Genomic DNA, 18,429 nt, shown 5'->3' on the forward strand with positions numbered 1-18,429 from the left:
TAAAGGCGTCCGAATATTGATTCATTGGACGAACTTTAAAGTTATAAACAAGACTTCTGTTTATGACTGTTTAGGACTGTTTAAAATTACACTTAATCTTTATAGGAACTTTGGGACAATACAGCAGTTCAATAATTTTCGCGTTTTTCTGTATACTATGAACATAAGTATACTATAAATAAAGTGTTATAATGCCGCCGTTGATATAGTAAACTTGGAATTAATAGTAAATAGCAAATTCACTTTAGTGTATTATGCAGTTATAAAGTATTATGTATGTTCATAGTATACAGAAAATCGCGAAAATGATTGAAAATCAAAGAAAACAAAAAAAAAAGGGCAAAAGGGGCGGGGGGTATAAAAGAATTATCCAGTGCCTAAGTACCTATGTCTTTTGATACCATTCCTCTAATTATCCAGTCATAAAATCTTTTACAAAAACTCATCCTTTACACACTTTCAACCACGCTGTAAGTACCCGCGATTTTGCAGGTGTGTTCTAGTTATATTGAAGTGTATATATATGAACGTTTGCATATGTAAAATGCGTTTTATAAATCAGAGCATATGGAGAGCCCTGTGACGTTTTATTTTTGTAAAAAAAGACTATCTTATAAAATTGTATTTGTAGTACGATGATTTCTCTCTAATTCTCATGATTTTCGTGCAGTGTAAACAATGTTTGTTGTAGGAGGCTGAAAACAGACTCTGTCCGCATAGTACTACTCTGCTAATACTATACAGATATCGCTGTAAAACTCCCTCAATTGCCGAACTATTTGTGTGTATCGCAGTCGAATTCCAGTGACGTATTTCTCCGTCTGTGAGTATTTCAATCTCCGATTTGCCATCCATTTTGCTCATAGACAAACAAATACAGCAGGATTAACTTTATTTTCGTTCGTTTAAATCTTCAAGTTCAAAACTTTAATGTGATAATCACAAAATCAACCATGCAACACTGTCAATTATCGTGGAATGCTCTGACATATCGAAGTTCAGACGCGTAGGAAAAAGCAAACACTTATGCCTTAAATCGGACAATTGAGTGTCTGAAATTATTGAAAGTTATGTTACAATAAATAATTAATAACTGTTGGCGATGTATTGCTGTTGTTCACTGTTCATGTCAGTGGCGTAGCTAGGCGGAAGCTCGGAAGCCAAGGCTTCAACATCGTTTTGTCAAAAACAAAAAATCATAATAAAAACGAGCTAGAGGTATGAGAGAGAGGGAGGAGACTCCGAGTGAAAGAAAGTGAAGGGGAAAATAAATGGGGACTGTGCGGTTAAATAAACAAAAAGTTGTAGAAGTCAACGAGTCGATATCACTTCTCAGACTCTCGGCGTTCGTTCCCATCACCAGCGCTTTATTTTCCCTCTTTTTATAGCAGACGAATATTGTGTCTGCAATTTACAATGCAACGCAGAATTGACAATGCCTGTGACCAATTTCACCGCTGAATCAACGCAGTTTCAGTGTCATGTGCCGGGTTAAAACATATCTGCGTTATACGATGACAACCGAACGACTTTCGGGGCTATAGATGTATCCTTCACGCGTACAAGGAGACGTCCATTGATAAAGTAATTGACATTAGGCTTGCTTTTTTGTTGGTGAGAGAGATTGACTCTGACCAGGGACAGTCTATACTAGTTAGTATAGAAAGTCCCTGCTTTGACTCTTTTAATAATTCATATCCACACAAACAATTCAAACGAGAAAACTAACGGCCTGATTCATGTACAAAATAATGAAAGAAAAACAAATATGATACAGCAACAAACGACAACCATTACACTGAATTACATGCTCCTGACTTGGGACAGGCACATACCGAATGTGGCGGGGCTAAACTAATTTGAAGGCACCATCCTGCCCTAACCTGGGTACCCATTATATTAACCTGAATATATTGTTTACATCTCATCACCAAACAATTTTTAATGGTGTGGTTTTTGTCGAGCCTGCGACTTTTGTCACAAACGCGATCTTTACATTCCGTCGTCGTCGGCGGCGGCAGCGTCCAGAAATATTCACTGTGTGGTTAAAAGTTTTTGAAATTTTAATAACTTTCTTAAACAACCCTGGATTTATACCAAACTTGGACAGAAGCTTGAATATGATCAAAAGCTAGTATCTAGAAGGAAATTAAAAAAAAATATATTTCCTGTTTTTCCGTATATTACTTATATATGGACTTAGTTTTTCATCCAGTTACATACAGTCTGCAGTTAAAGTTCTTAAAACATTTATTAGATTCTTAAAGCAGGCGAGACACTGGTCTTAGCAAATATAACCTTTTTATCCCACTGGAATCTCCTGGTTTTTACAGTTTCTTTGAGGAACAATATATATTTTTTCACAAAATTATCTGACTTGTATCAAACAAAAATGCTTTTGACTACACCTTAACATTCAATATTTTCAGTTAATATTTGTGGGTCTAAAACCCTAAAATCCAGGAGTACCAGGGCTTTGCCCTGGACCCACTGGGTGCCTTAAGCGGCCCCCAGACCCCCTGCCGATTTGGGCTTCACCTTCAACATTTGTCTAGCTACGCCACTGCATGTGAGTTTTTCTGTCTTTGAAAGCAAAAGCAATGTACAAAATTATTTGCAGGATAAAGACAATAACTGTTAAGTGACTTTAAATATCAGTTGTATTTGTACTCGGATCGAAACAGGAGTAATAGCTCGCTGAAGGTCGCGTTACGCCTGTTGCTCAGCCTCGTAAAAATACAGCTCAGCTGATATTTATAGACACTAAACAGTTATTGTCTATTTACGGTTTATGGTCAGCATGAGGCAAATAACATCTAATATAATTTTAGTTGATACAGGCAACATATTTTACAGTTATTATCTAAATTTCTAAATTTTGCTTATATGTGTCCCAATGATTGATTGGGGACTTTCCGTTTTGAATTTTCCTCGGATTTCAGTATTTTTGTGATTTTACTTTTTACATAGCAGTTACAAACCCCTTCTTTTTTTAAGTGATACATGTTTACAATAAAACATACAATTTAGCAGACAACAATTGTTGTCGAGTGGTTTTCTTGGCTTTAAACACAAATAAAACACTCCTCAGGTTTTGGATTCTTTATTATGTTAACGAAAAGGTTGTAAACAAAAGACCCTGTAATTAAATATAAAATTATAACCAATGGTTCAAAAATGATAACATGAGTACAATATGAACTCAATGAATTTCCAATTAAAATAAATAATACAATTTCTTAATCTTTCTCTTATTTTGTTATTCTAACAAAATATCAATGTACTCTAATTGAATTAAGTTGCTTATTAATATAACAAACTATTCAATTAATATAATGTCTTAAAAATATAATTACATGCAAAACTAGATTCTACACGAAACAAACTAAATAGCTAATGTTAAGCAAAAGCAAAGCAATTAAAAATAAGCATAAGCAAACAAAATAATAAGCATTGATAGCAAAACATATAAAACCCAACTCAATGCTTACCTCACACTTAGATGCGAAGGTCAAACACAATATCCCCTCATGGGATGGAATCAACAATACATCATCATGATAGTAACTCCTGAATATAAAATAAGGAATATAACTATTGTGCCACAAAAATGCACAATTACACTAATACACATTTTGTACATGAAACTTTACTTTTAATTTATATTTACTAATCTAATGAAAAATACTACTCAGATAGTTTATATTAATATATTATGGTTTTAAATATTAACTCATAAACGTTTTTAATACTTTTTATTGTTTTTAACCATTTAATCAATTTAGCTGTATTAGCCGTCAGTCAATCAATCACTCATTTCAAATACACTAGAATTATTAATTAAATGACAATTAAATATATGTGAGTAATCATAAATACCTAAATGAATAATATGGTGACAAATTAACACAGTGGCTGAGTATAAAGACTCAAAAGGACATCAGAATAAGAATTTATATGAATAGTTCAAAATGTCTGCCTTCATGCTGAGTAAATCCAAAAGAAGAATTTCAAAGAACAAAGAGATTTCCCTCCACACATATACAATTCAATTCAATATTTTATTTAAGTCTCATCTCTCAATAATATATAATACAACATTACATTAAATGTAAAAATATATAAATATAAAAAGAGAGCCATTCTGTACAGAATTACAAGAGACTATAACATTAAAATTATATAAAGAATGCATCTATTATAAAACATATTGACTTTAACATTATTTACAGTATAAAACATTTCTACGTCTATTTAAAATAAGATTAAGGCTTTGGCACAGCTACGAATCATATTATTATCTGTAAATAAAAACACTAATTTCTGTTTATCATCATAAAACATAAAATCATTATTAAAATGTGTTGCTTCATCAAAATTTTTTTTTTCTAAAATCATCATACAAAGGACACGATAAAATAACATGGGCTTCATCTTCTAAAAATATTCATACAATTATCACAGACTCGATCTTTTAAAATTAATTTTTCAAATCTCCCCGTTTCTATTCTTAGTGGTGCTACACCACATCGAAATTTGGCAAAAGAACTCCTTTGCGAAAATGGCATTGGAATTTTACAATAAATTTCCGTTTCAAAACTGTTCTTAAATAGATTATATGTACGAAGTTTGTTACCACCTTTACCAGATAAAGCTTTCTCTGATTGTAAATTGCCTTGCCACTGTTCGACATATTTACTAAACATTTTAGACATAACAGTATTGACAACTGAGGTACTATCAACATAATCTGTAATGATACACAAATGTTCTGCATTATACTCAGAAAACGTTTTCCTTACATAAAAATTCCAATTTTTTATACACTTATGCTTTTTTACTCATAATGTCTGCCCATATGAAAATTTTTCTGTTTAAACGATCAGAACTCATATTGTTCAAACGGCACCATAGTCGAATTAAGCATTGCCATTGTTTTTGAAAGATAGGTATCCACCCCATATCCCCTGCAACTGCAGCATTTGGAGTATATTTACCCACTCCAAGAAAAAATCTGCAAGCTCTATTATGGATGGCATTTATAAAAGAAAATATTTTTACAACCCCAAATACCAGCACCATATTCAACAATTGGAAGCACCAAACTCTCATATAATTTTGAAAAGACATTATGAGTAACACCACCTAAGATTTTGCGCTTGGCTATAACAAGGCCAAGTGCTCTATTTGCAGAAGCTGCAACAGCTTTAGCAGTTACATTATAATCTAAAAATTCATTTAAAACTAAACCTAAATATGTATAAGTAGTAGAATATTCAATGATATCATTCCCACATTTAAATTCAACATGTGACTTATCAACAGAAGGTGTTCTAAAATGCACAATATTACACTTTTTGGAATTAATGGTCATACAATTATCTCCACACCATATATCTAATGCATTTAACAGAATTTGTAATTCTTTTTCATCGTTTGCAAGTAAAACCACATCATCAGCATAAAGCAAAATACAAACTTTTTCATCATCAATATCAATACCACACTCATATGATTTCAAGAATGAAACTAGGTCATTAATATATAAATTAAATAACTTCAAGGGAGATAATGGGCATCCTTGTTTAAGACCACTGTTAACATTAAACCATTCTGATAAATGGCCGTTTAATCGTACTGAACATAATATATTTGAATAAATAGACTGTATAGCAGCACAAAAATTTTCAGCCACCCCCATTACATTTAACTTGGACCATAGTATATTTCTATTGATGGTATCATATGCCTTTTTAAAATCAATAAACGCACAAAAAGTATACATGTGACATAACTGACCAATGAGAATAGACAAAGTGACCAATACTGACCATCAGTACTATGAATAGGCATTTAAAGGGTTCACATACCAGAACTCAGGTCATCACCTTAATTAGCATATAAAGATAAACAAAACAGCATGCTTTATTCTTTTATTATTGACATAAGATTCTATTCTGTAAATAAGTAAACAAATCCAATAAATACGTTCCAATGGATATTTTATTATACAGAAAAACATAACATCATATAGATCAAAGTACAATTCTGAAAGTTAAAACTATATACATACAAACCATTTAAATTTCACCCTTCCACACAATTATAACTACCAACTGTAAATTTAATATACAAATCTTTTAGTACAATCTCAACCCATAAAAGTATATTATGTAATAAGTGACAAAGAATATCTTCAATTTTTTAAGTTTAAAATTTGAAAAGTCAAATAACTAGATTTATCTCCCCTTATTTATGCATTGCTAATAAAAGTGTGACATTCAACTTTAGGAGCAGGTACTACTAATGCGATGTTTGTAAAAATAAACATTTGAAATATCTAAACCGCAATAGTAAATAAATCTACCAATTGTCTGGCCGAAGATTGAGAGGCGGAGGTGATTACAGTTTTACAAAATTGAAACATCATCACTTTTCTGTAAGTTCTATATTTTCCCAAAACAGGCTTGATATTGAAAAAGGTGCTCAAAGTTGCGCCACCATAACAATCCCCAAATTCCGAAAGTTTAATTAAATATTAGTATTCATCTACTACACTATTTTCTATGCATTGCTTTTATTTAAGATATAAAACACTACCATATCCAAAATACAAATAAACATCGTACCATAATATCACCTATGAGATATAGTGTAGAAATAATGTGAACCTAATTACTCGCATAGTACATTTATTACTTTTGGTTACCATACGATATATTTTATCAATACTTAACAAAACGGTAAAACGTGAAACACAGAACACCTGGTGATCAGTATTCTGGCGTTTTTTAATGACAACATATTTGTGGAATTGCAAGGAAGACTTTTTCAACAATAGTCGGCGCTCCTAGGCAACGAACTCGGTACCTCTCCTTGCTTAACTTTTCTTAATTTCGTACGAGACGAAGTTCCGTCGGACACTTGTCAAATGCAACAAGACCAAAGAAGCCATAACATTTAATTTTGCATTCAGATATATTAATGTTGTTCTTTCTATAACAATCCAAACTTTTCAGATTGGGTTCCACTAATATTTCCCCCCAATCTAGAAATTAAAGAAATAACAGACGTTGCTTCCTCCGCCTCATTTTTTAGACTTATACCTCTTATTTGACATGAGAGGTCATCTCATTACCAGAATCTATGAAAAATGGGAGAATTTTAATTTGAAATAACCCATTTCCTCCACCTAAGTAGCAAAGTACCAAATTCATCTGCATATGGGACATACATTTCACAACTCTTTCGGTATTCAAGATCTTGTTTCTGCAACTCAGACTTCATAAAACGTCAGGAGTGTTTGAATCGAATGTAGATGAATTGAGGCTCTGGCAAATAGTGTCTCGTCCTTTTTCGGAAAAAATGTTCATCGGACGATATCAGACCTTGTTGATTCATATTCCGTATCAACTTCATAAACAATATATTATGGTCTAGGAGTATAAATTCTATGTACTGACTTTGTTTGTCAATCTAAATACGTTTTATAGCGTCCATTTCTTTGTCTTTGTCTTTGTAAATTATCAACCTTCACAGTTAAGATATTTTTGTTATATCCTTTTGGCGTGACTCGATACTTATATATCACTCATAAAATTGAGAAAGGAAATCGGGAATGTGTCAAAGCGACAATAACCCGACCATAAAACAGACAACAAGTGTTTAAGTGTGTCATGTTAAATTTTTGCATTTCTTGCCTATCACTTTTATGTATTTACTTTGTCTATATGCCATTTTGTTTTTTTTGTTTTTGTTGTTGACATGATTATTTGTCTTTATAAAGTGGTTAAAATCATCACACAACTTTAACTACTGTTTTCCTATTTAAAAAAAAAAATTATACAAGTAATCAATCAATGTAATGTAGACCTAGAAAGTTATGGTTGGTGGTTCCGCCTAAGCCTTATCCAATGTAGATGTTTTAAGGACATTCTTAATCTTCAATCTTCCATTTTCTTGTTTGTGTTATAAATCTTTTGATACGGCCGTTTATAAATGTTATGGTGTTCACTTCTTTACAAAATATTTAGAAATTATCATCATCTCCGCTTTGTCTATCTGAAACTAATAGTTATGCCTTATGATGCAAAATTCGAGTAGCTGATTATTATGTATATATATTCATACTAGAGAAAAAGCTTTATCTAAGAACTTTTAAATTAGATGAAAAAGAGATCTAAGTGTTTGTTAAATCTGCATTTATGTATAGTATTATCATAATATCTTTGGCGTAGGGATGAAATCCCACAGCATTTCTAAGACTTCATAGATAGTTACCTGCAAAACAAACACATCGTGATTCTTATCGACAACATTGCTGAACAATCGTACATATCGTGAAGAAATCAATAATTGACACAGAATGTTGAGAAAATAGAATTACACGTTGTCAACTTTTATGCTAAATGCCTAAATGTTATGCTTTTTCGTATATATATTCATACAAATACAAGTGTGGACACAGATCAGTGTGGATAGTATGTTTGGATGTTTGACCTTGTTTGCTAACATGGGGTTCTATATATATTAAACTGTTGCAAAACCAATTACACTGAGTGCTAACCTGATCCAAACACTAAACATTAGCGGTATTATTTAATAAATACTTGTAAGCTGTTATTGGGCTATTAGTTTTTTTGTTATCTGTTATTGTGATAATGAATTTGCTGTTAACTGTTATTGAAAATTGGAATGTTAGCATTTTTTTTTTGACAGTCAATATTCGGTATAAATTCAAGATCATTGGACATTGGGGTCTACTACTACTAATATGTTTGTCCCGTATTCAGAGAAGGATTCCATTAACATTTACCCATCACAGAAGTGAGGTCCAGGACAATTCAAGCATATCTTATGATTATCCTTTGTAATAAATTCCATTTTTTATGAATGTGTATTTAGAATTATCTTAATTTTTTGTATGAAAATAATGTTCCTTGTTTCCCGTACGAACATATTAAATTAAAACAATTCTTAATATGACAAAAAGGAAAACTTATGGCCAGGAATATCTGACAAGGATCTCAAATAAGGACTAGGTCCTAACAACAAATTAACCTTTTATATAATATGGTACATAGACTCAGTTCTGTGATTCTTTTCAAAGCAGAACCAAATGCATTGTACAATGAAAGTTCCAACCATGTACTTGGGTCCGAAGCTGCACATGTACATAACTCATTACAAACAAAGATTTCTTTCGTTTCAAGCCATTGTTTCCCTACTAAACTATGTATTCTACTTACTAGTACACTTGGTACAATCAAAAACCTCAGCTGATAAAAAAATTGTTCAAAAAAGGCCTTTGAAAAAAGTGAAATAAATTGCTTTTGGAGTGTCAAAATTCGTTCGAAGTATTTGATAAATTGCATGCTTATAATTGGTGCTTTTGATTTTGCTACCCTATATACCACTTTGCCTCATAGTCTTATTAAGAAAAATTCACACACCTCATTAAATGGTCATTTAAAAAAAGTCAGAATATTCAAACTCTTTTTGGTCATTTTTTTTATTAGCAACAAATGGAGCTTCAGTCAATATATAAACAATACACCAACGTTTCATGAGAACTGCTGAAAGCATTTTTGAGTTATTTTTGAAAACTAGAAAATACCACCTTTTTCTAATGAATAAAATCCCTTAACTCAATAACATAAAATCTAAAATTAATAAAAATCGAAAGGGAGCTTACAACAATAGATATAAACATTTCAGCAAAGTTTCACGAGAACTGCTGAAAACATTTTTGTGTTAATGTCTGAAAACTGAAAAATCCCCCCTTTTTAATTAATAAAACCCTGTAACTCGGAAACGTAAAATCTAAAATTTATAAAAATTGAAAGTGACCTCATGTTAATAGATATACACAATTCACCAAAATTCCTTGCTTTGTGAAAGCGTTTTTGAGATATTATCAGAAAACTGAAAAAAAACCAATTTTATTGAATAAAACCCCATTACCCAGAAACTTAAATTCTAAAATTTATAAAAAAAAAAAAAAAAAAAAGTGAGCTCACGTCAATAGATATAAACAATTTCCCAAAGTTTAATGCAAATTGGTTAAAGAGTTTTTGAGTTAATGTCCGACATGTTGACAACATAATCATGATAATACGTTCCGTAAACGATCGTATAAAAACTATTATAATATATTGAGTAGTAATTTAAACACATGCTAGATACACAAATTAATACTAAAAACATAGTCATAGAAAATGGAATGCATTACAAAGGATTATATCCGTAATAAGAAATACTGATTTGTCAAAGACCGAATTATTTTAGTATTTCATTTACTGTTATCTGTTTTTGTCCATTTCAATTCCTTGTTATCTGTTATAAGCCAAATCAATTTTCTGTTTTTCTGTTATTGGGACCCCCCTTGCCCCCCCCCCCCCCCTCATCAGTAAAAGATTTTATTAAATGTCAAAATTGTTAATCAGATAAGAAGATATTATATAATGTCTGTTTACTTTGTTTTAAACTTTTTCACGAAATACAACACGTTTATGAACATACGACATGCTAATCATTTGTCATGTCTGTTTTCCCTGATATCATCCAAGTAATGCATATATTTTCCCTTGTCCATTTTGCTTTTTTTTCCACCATTGTGAACTAAAGGTATATATCCTACCACTAATTATTATATCAAGAAATACAAGGTGATTGAGTAACCATAGCTTATTAGTCCAAAAAGGTACATTAAGGATGTTTGCTGCTCAGTTTGAAAATAAATAACTTTCCATAAAACTAGTATTTTTTTTAAATTGAGGATTAAAAAAATAAAAAAAAATATAGGGGTCAATGTGCTTGTTTTCGAGATATTAGCCATTGGAATTTTGGCGGGAAAATGTTTTCTCTAAGTCTTGAATTTTCATAGCTTTATCATTGACCGCTTAGAGTTCTAAAAAACTACTTAAAAATAAATAAAATTTGATAAAACTTTTACAAATGGCTTATAATTGAACATGTAAAAGATTTTAAAAGAGAAAAATGGGGGTTCATGGGCAAAAAATTTTAAGACATTCAAATGGATAAAACCAGAGGATTTCGAAAATCTGACAAAAAATCCAAAACATGACAAGCAAACATCCTTAATAATAGCAACTCTTACCATGTCGTCATATACATTTCTGTGAACGTCTGGAATATTAGAGAAAGTAGCAACATAAGAACTTTGCATAGCAATTTAACACACTTATAAAACATTTTTGTCTTGTTTAAGGGAAAAAATACTTGGTTAGAACAAATGACGAACTTTTGGAAATAAACCTATAATTTCCTATTCAGGAGCTATCTTGACACATTGATGAATAATTGTTTGAATTTGATGCGACTGTCATATAAAGAAGAGGTTTAGCGCTATAAAACGAGGTTCAATCCACCATTTTCTATATTTGAAAATGCATGTACCAAGTCAAGAATATGACAGTTGTTGTCCATTTGTTTAATGCGTTTTGTCATTTGATTTTGCCATTTGATTAGGGACTTTACGATTGAATTTTCCTCGGAGTTCAGTATTTTTGTAATTTTACTTTTGACAATATCTTATGTAAACATTAAATTCCAATGTTTTTTTTTTATTGTTTTTTAAACAAGAGAATTATCAGTTCTCAATTCGCTAAAAGCTGACTCAAAGACCTTTGGATAAATTTTGACTAAATTTGACAATTAAAGTATTTACAGTTTTGACCTAAATCATTTCACGACAGTCTACTACATGACCAGATAATTTGATTGAGGCTAAGGTTTTTAATCATCAAAGAAGTGTACTTAATAACAATATACACGTCGATCAAGGACAGTTGCCAAAAAAAGATTTGTGTTTAAAATTGTCCTTCACCCATGGGTACCCGATCAAATCATTTAAATAGATAAAATATAAAGAATATCACATTAACTTCATACATGTTAGTCACTTGTCATTGACATTTTCCTTTGTAGGTTTCGTTGAGAACTAAATCCTTATTCTATTTGGCTGTTAAAGTGAAATATCACTAGCTTATATAAATATTTTGTGACATTATATGTATTACAAATCTGTTTTTGTGACATATTAAAAAAAAAGGAATTATTGAACATTTAGCAAGGATATTAGAAAACATTTTCATTTAACCAGATATTTGAGACGGTTTTCTGTATCATTTTTGTTCAGATGTCGTGTCTGCGTAACCACTATACAATAACCATGATATTTGCTTTAATACACATTTTTATTTTGATATGATACTGCAAAACTGTCATCTTTTTTCCAGTGATGTGTTATCCCTTTCATTAACCTTGAATTTCGGAATTATTTGGAAATAGTACAAACAACCTCTGCTTTTTCGTTCGTAGGAATCATTCATAAAGTTTTCTTGTTGTTTAATCTCTTTTTAAGTTAAATGGTGTCATAATCTTCGTGTGTTTATAAAAAAAAAATCGAATTTCTGTACATCACTTTTAGTTAACAAAAGTATCTGTGAAATTGGTGTCGTAATATTATATTTTAATTTTCTTTATGTCCTAAAATTTCGTTTTGTTTTATAACTGTTTATACTATTTGCCAATACTTCCGAATGTTTATTTGAATACCTAAGATGACATATGTCTGTACGTCCATTACATTCCATAAGGTGACATATGTCCGTAAATCTATTTCATTCATTTTTGTTTGATATAATGTGCTACTGCTTTCACGAAAAAAGAAATATGATATATAAATATTTTGTTTAAGAACAGGGTTTCATGAAGATTCTGTTTATGATTGTAGTCTGTGTTCACACCAAACGTAAAATACTATTACGCCGTTTACGAGTGGTTTCAATTTAATGTCCGTATGCGTATTTCGAGTATAATCATATCCGTGCCGAAAAACTGGCTACAGAGCAGAATATACCATCGGGACTAAAACTCCTCCAGCAGATGTAGTTATACCCGATACACGGAAACAATTTTATTGATTTAATTTTCCATGACAGTTCACTTTATTTATCGTTTAAGAGAAAGTCTCCAACATCTTTCCCAACTTAAGTTTATTTTGGCATCTTATCCAAGAACGATAAAACATTTAGACTGCACAACTGCAACAAATGTATAACGGTATTTCGAGACAGTTAAATTTTAATATTTAAAGCGCGAGCTTGGCGAGCTTTTTAAATAATTAAAATTCAACAGTTGAGAGTGGAGAAATATCGTAATACACGAGTTACAGTGGTGGAATCTGTTTCTCTTATGATTTTTATCCTTCCTTTTCAAAGAATTGAGGAAAGTTGTGTACTTTGACATGACGTCATTAGGCATGGTCGCCTTTTTCATGACGTCACAATAAGAAATTTCAACCAATCATTTACCGAGAAAAGATTTTTCACTGCTAGTGAGTAGAAATATTTTTCTCACACCGGTCAGGAAATTTGAAAATAGCACAAAAATTAGAGTACAGCAAATTTCAGTTTGTATTATTTTGAAATTCAAAATACATATAAAAATTATGTAGTTCAGCAATGTTTGATTATTTTTTCTAATGCGTTGATTTTTCTGTACTAATTTATAGTGTATAGTTATGGCCAAATTTTATAAATATTTTCCATTATCTGAAACTCAAGATCCCGTTTAATGAGATAACCCGCGTACAAGACCTACATTGTATATTGACTGAACGTGTTTTAAACTAAATGCAATATTGATTTATTGATGGAAAGGTATAGTGTGTGGTAACATTTTGTGAGGAAATTCGATGTTTGCTATACCACTGTTCATTCCAACGGAATTTATGACAATACTACTTTATCAATCAGAATGAAATTTTTGGCAGTGTTTTAAGAAATGATTTTACTTTGTAGTCGCGTATTATTTGTGAACTATTCAATGTTTTAAAAAGGCGAACTTTCGGTGTGAAGTCCATTATTATGCACACTTTTGAAGCCCAATCTTTCTAAAGCCTTAATACGCAAAAGAAAGATACAAAATCTATACCAATACAAAACTACATACTTATGAAATTAAAGCAAATCTTTTGATTGACAATTTTTTATTCATTATTGCAAAATAACGAACTCAAAATATCTGACATTTTCTCCCTTCCCAGTTTTCCCCTATTACTTTATATGATGTGGACTCGTCATCTATACTATTAAACGAGAAGACCTCATTTTTGGTGTCGCTTCTCCTCCTTTCACAATAAATTAATCATCTTGCCTCTGTGTCCTATAGGTAACATGTATAGTCGCATTTGTCATCCATTCTTATGATCATTAAGTTTGGGTTATTTTGGGATAAAAACGAAAAAGAATGCGTCCGGATATTTTCCCGTCATTGGACAAAACTTTAAGTCAGATTAGACTTCCGGTTTGTGTTTTTCTGTACTTCGAACATACAAAGACTATGAATTTGCTTTATGCTATCATTTTGAGTTCTAGCATGTATCATCCTTGCTTAACATGTTTCAGTTTGGGTTATTTTGGGAGGAAAACGAAAATGAATAATATTTGCTATTTACTATCAATTAGTTTACAGTGGCGGATCCAGAACTTTTCGTAAGGGAGGGGGGCGTTACTCTCATGCTTCCCCATATAATCAACAATTTTTTTTCAACGAAATGGGGGCAGACCCCCCCCCCCCCCCCTCGGGATCCGCCTATGGTTTACTATTAACGGAGGTCACTGCGGATATATTTCTATATACTTACAGACATTTACTATGAATTACTGTATTTGTTATAATTTACTATAAATTCCAATGGTTATCTTGGGGGGGGGGACCCTTTACTATTCATGGCGTTCACTGATGTATATATATATATATATATATATAAGTACCTTTGACTTTTGATACCTCTCCTGAAATTCTCTGTATTGAGTAATTAAAGTATATATGCATGTTCATAGAGTGCAGAAAAACAGAAGGTATAAAAATCGGTATTTGGAAAATAGGAGGAGGGCAAAAAAAAATGTGCCAGGTCCCTAAGTACCTTTGAATGTTGATATCTCTCCTGAAATTCTCCAGTCAGTATATTTTTTTTTTACAGTTTACATACGCTCTATTTCCCCGCGATTTCGCGGGTGTGTTCTAGTTGTCATTGAATCTTAGGCAATTTAATTGGATTAAGTTGTTATTAGTTTACTTCAAACTGTTTATGCTTTTAATACATGACTATTGATTAATCAGAACGTTCATGAATGTGTACGGTAACTAAAATTACCTTCAAACTGGACACTGGACGAGTCAATGTTATGTTTTATCAATGAAAGTAAAGGTATCAAAGGTGAGAATTGCCTTTTCAAAATTTTCCGAACACACTGTAGATATGCGGGGGAAAAAGAAAGTTTACTTATAAGACGTTTTATTCAATTAAACAAGTAATTTTTCGAAGAGAAATGCCGAAATACATTTTACGCACGGCTACGCCAGGTAAAATTATTATTTATCATAACAAAAGAAAATGCATTTTTCAGTTTCATTGGAATATGTTAATCACAATTAATTCTTAACTTATGTAGTCAGTAAATAAAGTCCTACTATGTCCGATATGCCTACTTCTTGGACATCAAAAGTCAATACGATCGATTAAATGTCAATTTTCTCTACTTCACAAAATCTAGTACATATAAATGTTCAGGTCACTTACACAACACCAAGCCAAGCTCAATGAGAAGACGGTCATAGTAAGTCACAAAGTGTAATACATATCTATACAGTGCAATTCGTTATATTTATTAAATATAAACTTTTGGTTGCGTCTCGACTTATTACTTATTTATTTATTTTGACAACTACTGTAATTAAATACCCGTTAACTGGCATTTCCGATTGAATAATAAATTGTATAGGATGACCTTATCGATGTTTGGTTCGAATAAAAAACTTGAGGTAAAGTAAATGTGATATTTTTAATTGAAAGTTTAATTTCATTTTCTATCATCATGTGTTTCAAGTATTTTGTTATGATATCATTGTAAAATATTCGTAGTTAAACTATCCGTTTACAAAAGGAGTGACGATATGCGTTGTGTCCCATTTAAGAGTTACAACAATTATCATATACATATACATAGTTGTGTATTGTCTGTTTTATAGTGTGTATATACTCTGTATGTACTGTATATTTATGTATTGCAAGTAGTGAGACTTTAATAAAATATTGAATCTGAATCTGAATCTGAATCTATACAGATTGTAGATCCCTCTTTTTAAAAATGGCATTAGGTTTGATAAATAACGTATGACGATTATTTGTAATAATTTTAATGAAACAGTCAACATTGAATTTTTTTTTATTTGATAAATACATCTCAGAAATTAAGGTTTTTCCCCTAAAATCCAGATATTTTGTCAAAAATTAATTATTTTTAGAGAACTGAAGCACATTTTAAAATCATATTTATGGAAAGAAGATTTTCATAATGTTTCTACAAAAATCCACTGTCGTTTATCTTTTGAAATAAAAAAAAAAATCAGTTAGTCTATCTAAAAGATAGAAATGTCCCAAAAAAGCGGAATTTTGAGTAAATGTCTTAAATTTTGATCGCTTTTTTCTCTTAAAGTAACACATGCATGTATATTTGTTATAACAATTGTGAATTGCTTCGGTTGAAGATAGCTTGTATACAAATTTTCGTTAACAATCATCATGGGATCGAAACTGTATCGTATGTGTACGCTGTGTAAAACAACTACAAGTTTTTTTATTTCTTTGATATCCCCAAAATAGATTAAGCGTTTTTTCGTTGAAGTGTACACAAACTTTTGGCGTTTACGAATCAGTTAACTTTTAATTTTTTTCACGTGTCTGTTTACTTCAAAGTGTTATTTTAATTAGTTTATGCAACTATTACATAAATGTTTTTTTCTGGTTTTGATCTTTGTTCTCATATTAAACTGTTTGCAGATTGAGAACCTTATCAAAGTAAGGACAATCTCTAATCTGTTATCCAAACACTATGTCTTTAATTTATGTTTTCCTAAAAGAATAATGTACTTAATATGGTCATGATTATAAATCAACTGTTAATTTTTTAAATACTAAGGCTTTTCTACCGCAGGTATAGATTAGCTTAGCTGTGTTTGGCAAAATTTTAGGAATATGTGGTCTTCAATGTTCTTCCAAAACGTACTTTAATTGGCCTTTTTTTAATTATTTTTTCTATTCGAGCGCTACTTAAGAGTCTTTTGTAGACGAAACGCGCTTCTGGCGCAAATAGAAGATTTCAATTCTGGTATCTATGGTGAGTTTATTCACGGTTAGTTTGACAATTTGTACTATTAATCATTATCTACTATGTATTTGCAAACACGACTACTTGACTGATTATTTAATAATTTCTTGCAAAAATAACGTTAAGGAAATTACTGAACTTATGCATGTATTATAATAAACTAAGTCTAACATACAATTTTCAAAATGTAATACAAATGTTGAAGAGAGGATCAAATAAAAAAGGACCCAAAATATATGTGCTTATCCCTACATCGGTTTTGATTATCTGAAGTAACCTAAAAATTATAATCTCAAAATAAACCAACTTTATGTGAAATCAATGGAATGGAATTGAAAATTTCGAATTGCACTGTAATGAACACACAAACTACATTTATTTTTTTAGGCAGAATTTTTCTCTCCAGATAATTCATTTTATTCAAAAATGTCCCAAAAATAGTTCGTATGGGGGTTGAAAAATGTCTGTATCCAATAAAAAATAAAACAGAATTATGGTTAAAGGACATCATGTGTAAATTTTCAATGTTGGATCTAAGACTTCGTTGATGATTTGTCAGGCTACGTATGTTCTACACTTGGATATGGCAATGTGTTATATATTATAAGTGCTTTGTCCCATCAAATATTTTCTTACATTTGATTGTCCATGTCAATCAATATAGTTCACTACATTTTTTACACGAGGAAAATGTTCAAACATCTTTCCTAACTTAGTGTATTTGTCATCTTATAAAAAACGAGAAGAAAAAACGTACAGCAAAATACAGTTAAGTTTGCAACATTTTTAAATTAAAAGTACATATGAATTGTATGTAGTTTCGGCCATTCTTAATTTTTTTTCAGGTGAACAGATCTAGACCAATTGTTATCTGCAACAACAAATACAAGCCACCTTGAATGATATTTACTATAAGTAATTGTTTGATTGACAAATTCTATAAATGTTTAAGTATGACCGACAGATTTAATTCCCCGAGGGTATTACCAGCCCAGTAGTCAGCACTTCTATGCTGACACGAATTATCATTGATATGGTCATATTTATAAATCAATTGTTAACAAAACTTTTGAATTTTTGAAATACTAAGGCTTTTCTACCTCAGGAATAGATTACTTAGCTGTATTTGGCAAAACTTTTAGGAGTTTTGGTCCTCAATGCTCTTCAACTTCATACTTAATTTGGCATTTTTAACTTTTTTGGATTCAAGCGTCACTGATAAGTCGTTTGT

General features: G+C 31.0%; 1 protein-coding gene across 6 annotated transcripts in view; it reads left to right on the plus strand.

The window, feature by feature from the left end:
- LOC143064911 (uncharacterized) overlaps positions 1-18,429 on the plus strand; it is an 89,215-nt gene that overhangs the window by 36,903 nt on the left and 33,883 nt on the right. The window contains exon 1 of one of the 6 annotated variants that reach the window (XM_076238120.1): positions 15,833-15,852. The exons of 4 other annotated variants lie outside the window; for them this stretch is intronic. The gene's annotated coding sequence lies outside the window, so the exon portion shown is untranslated. Of the gene's footprint in view, positions 1-15,832; positions 15,853-18,043; positions 18,114-18,429 lie in introns of those variants that run through there. One more of the 6 variants, XM_076238119.1, reaches the window with a different exon arrangement.

This window comes from Mytilus galloprovincialis, chromosome 2 (assembly GCF_965363235.1).
Source record: "Mytilus galloprovincialis chromosome 2, xbMytGall1.hap1.1, whole genome shotgun sequence".
In the NCBI taxonomy this organism is placed as follows: domain Eukaryota; kingdom Metazoa; phylum Mollusca; class Bivalvia; order Mytilida; family Mytilidae; genus Mytilus; species Mytilus galloprovincialis.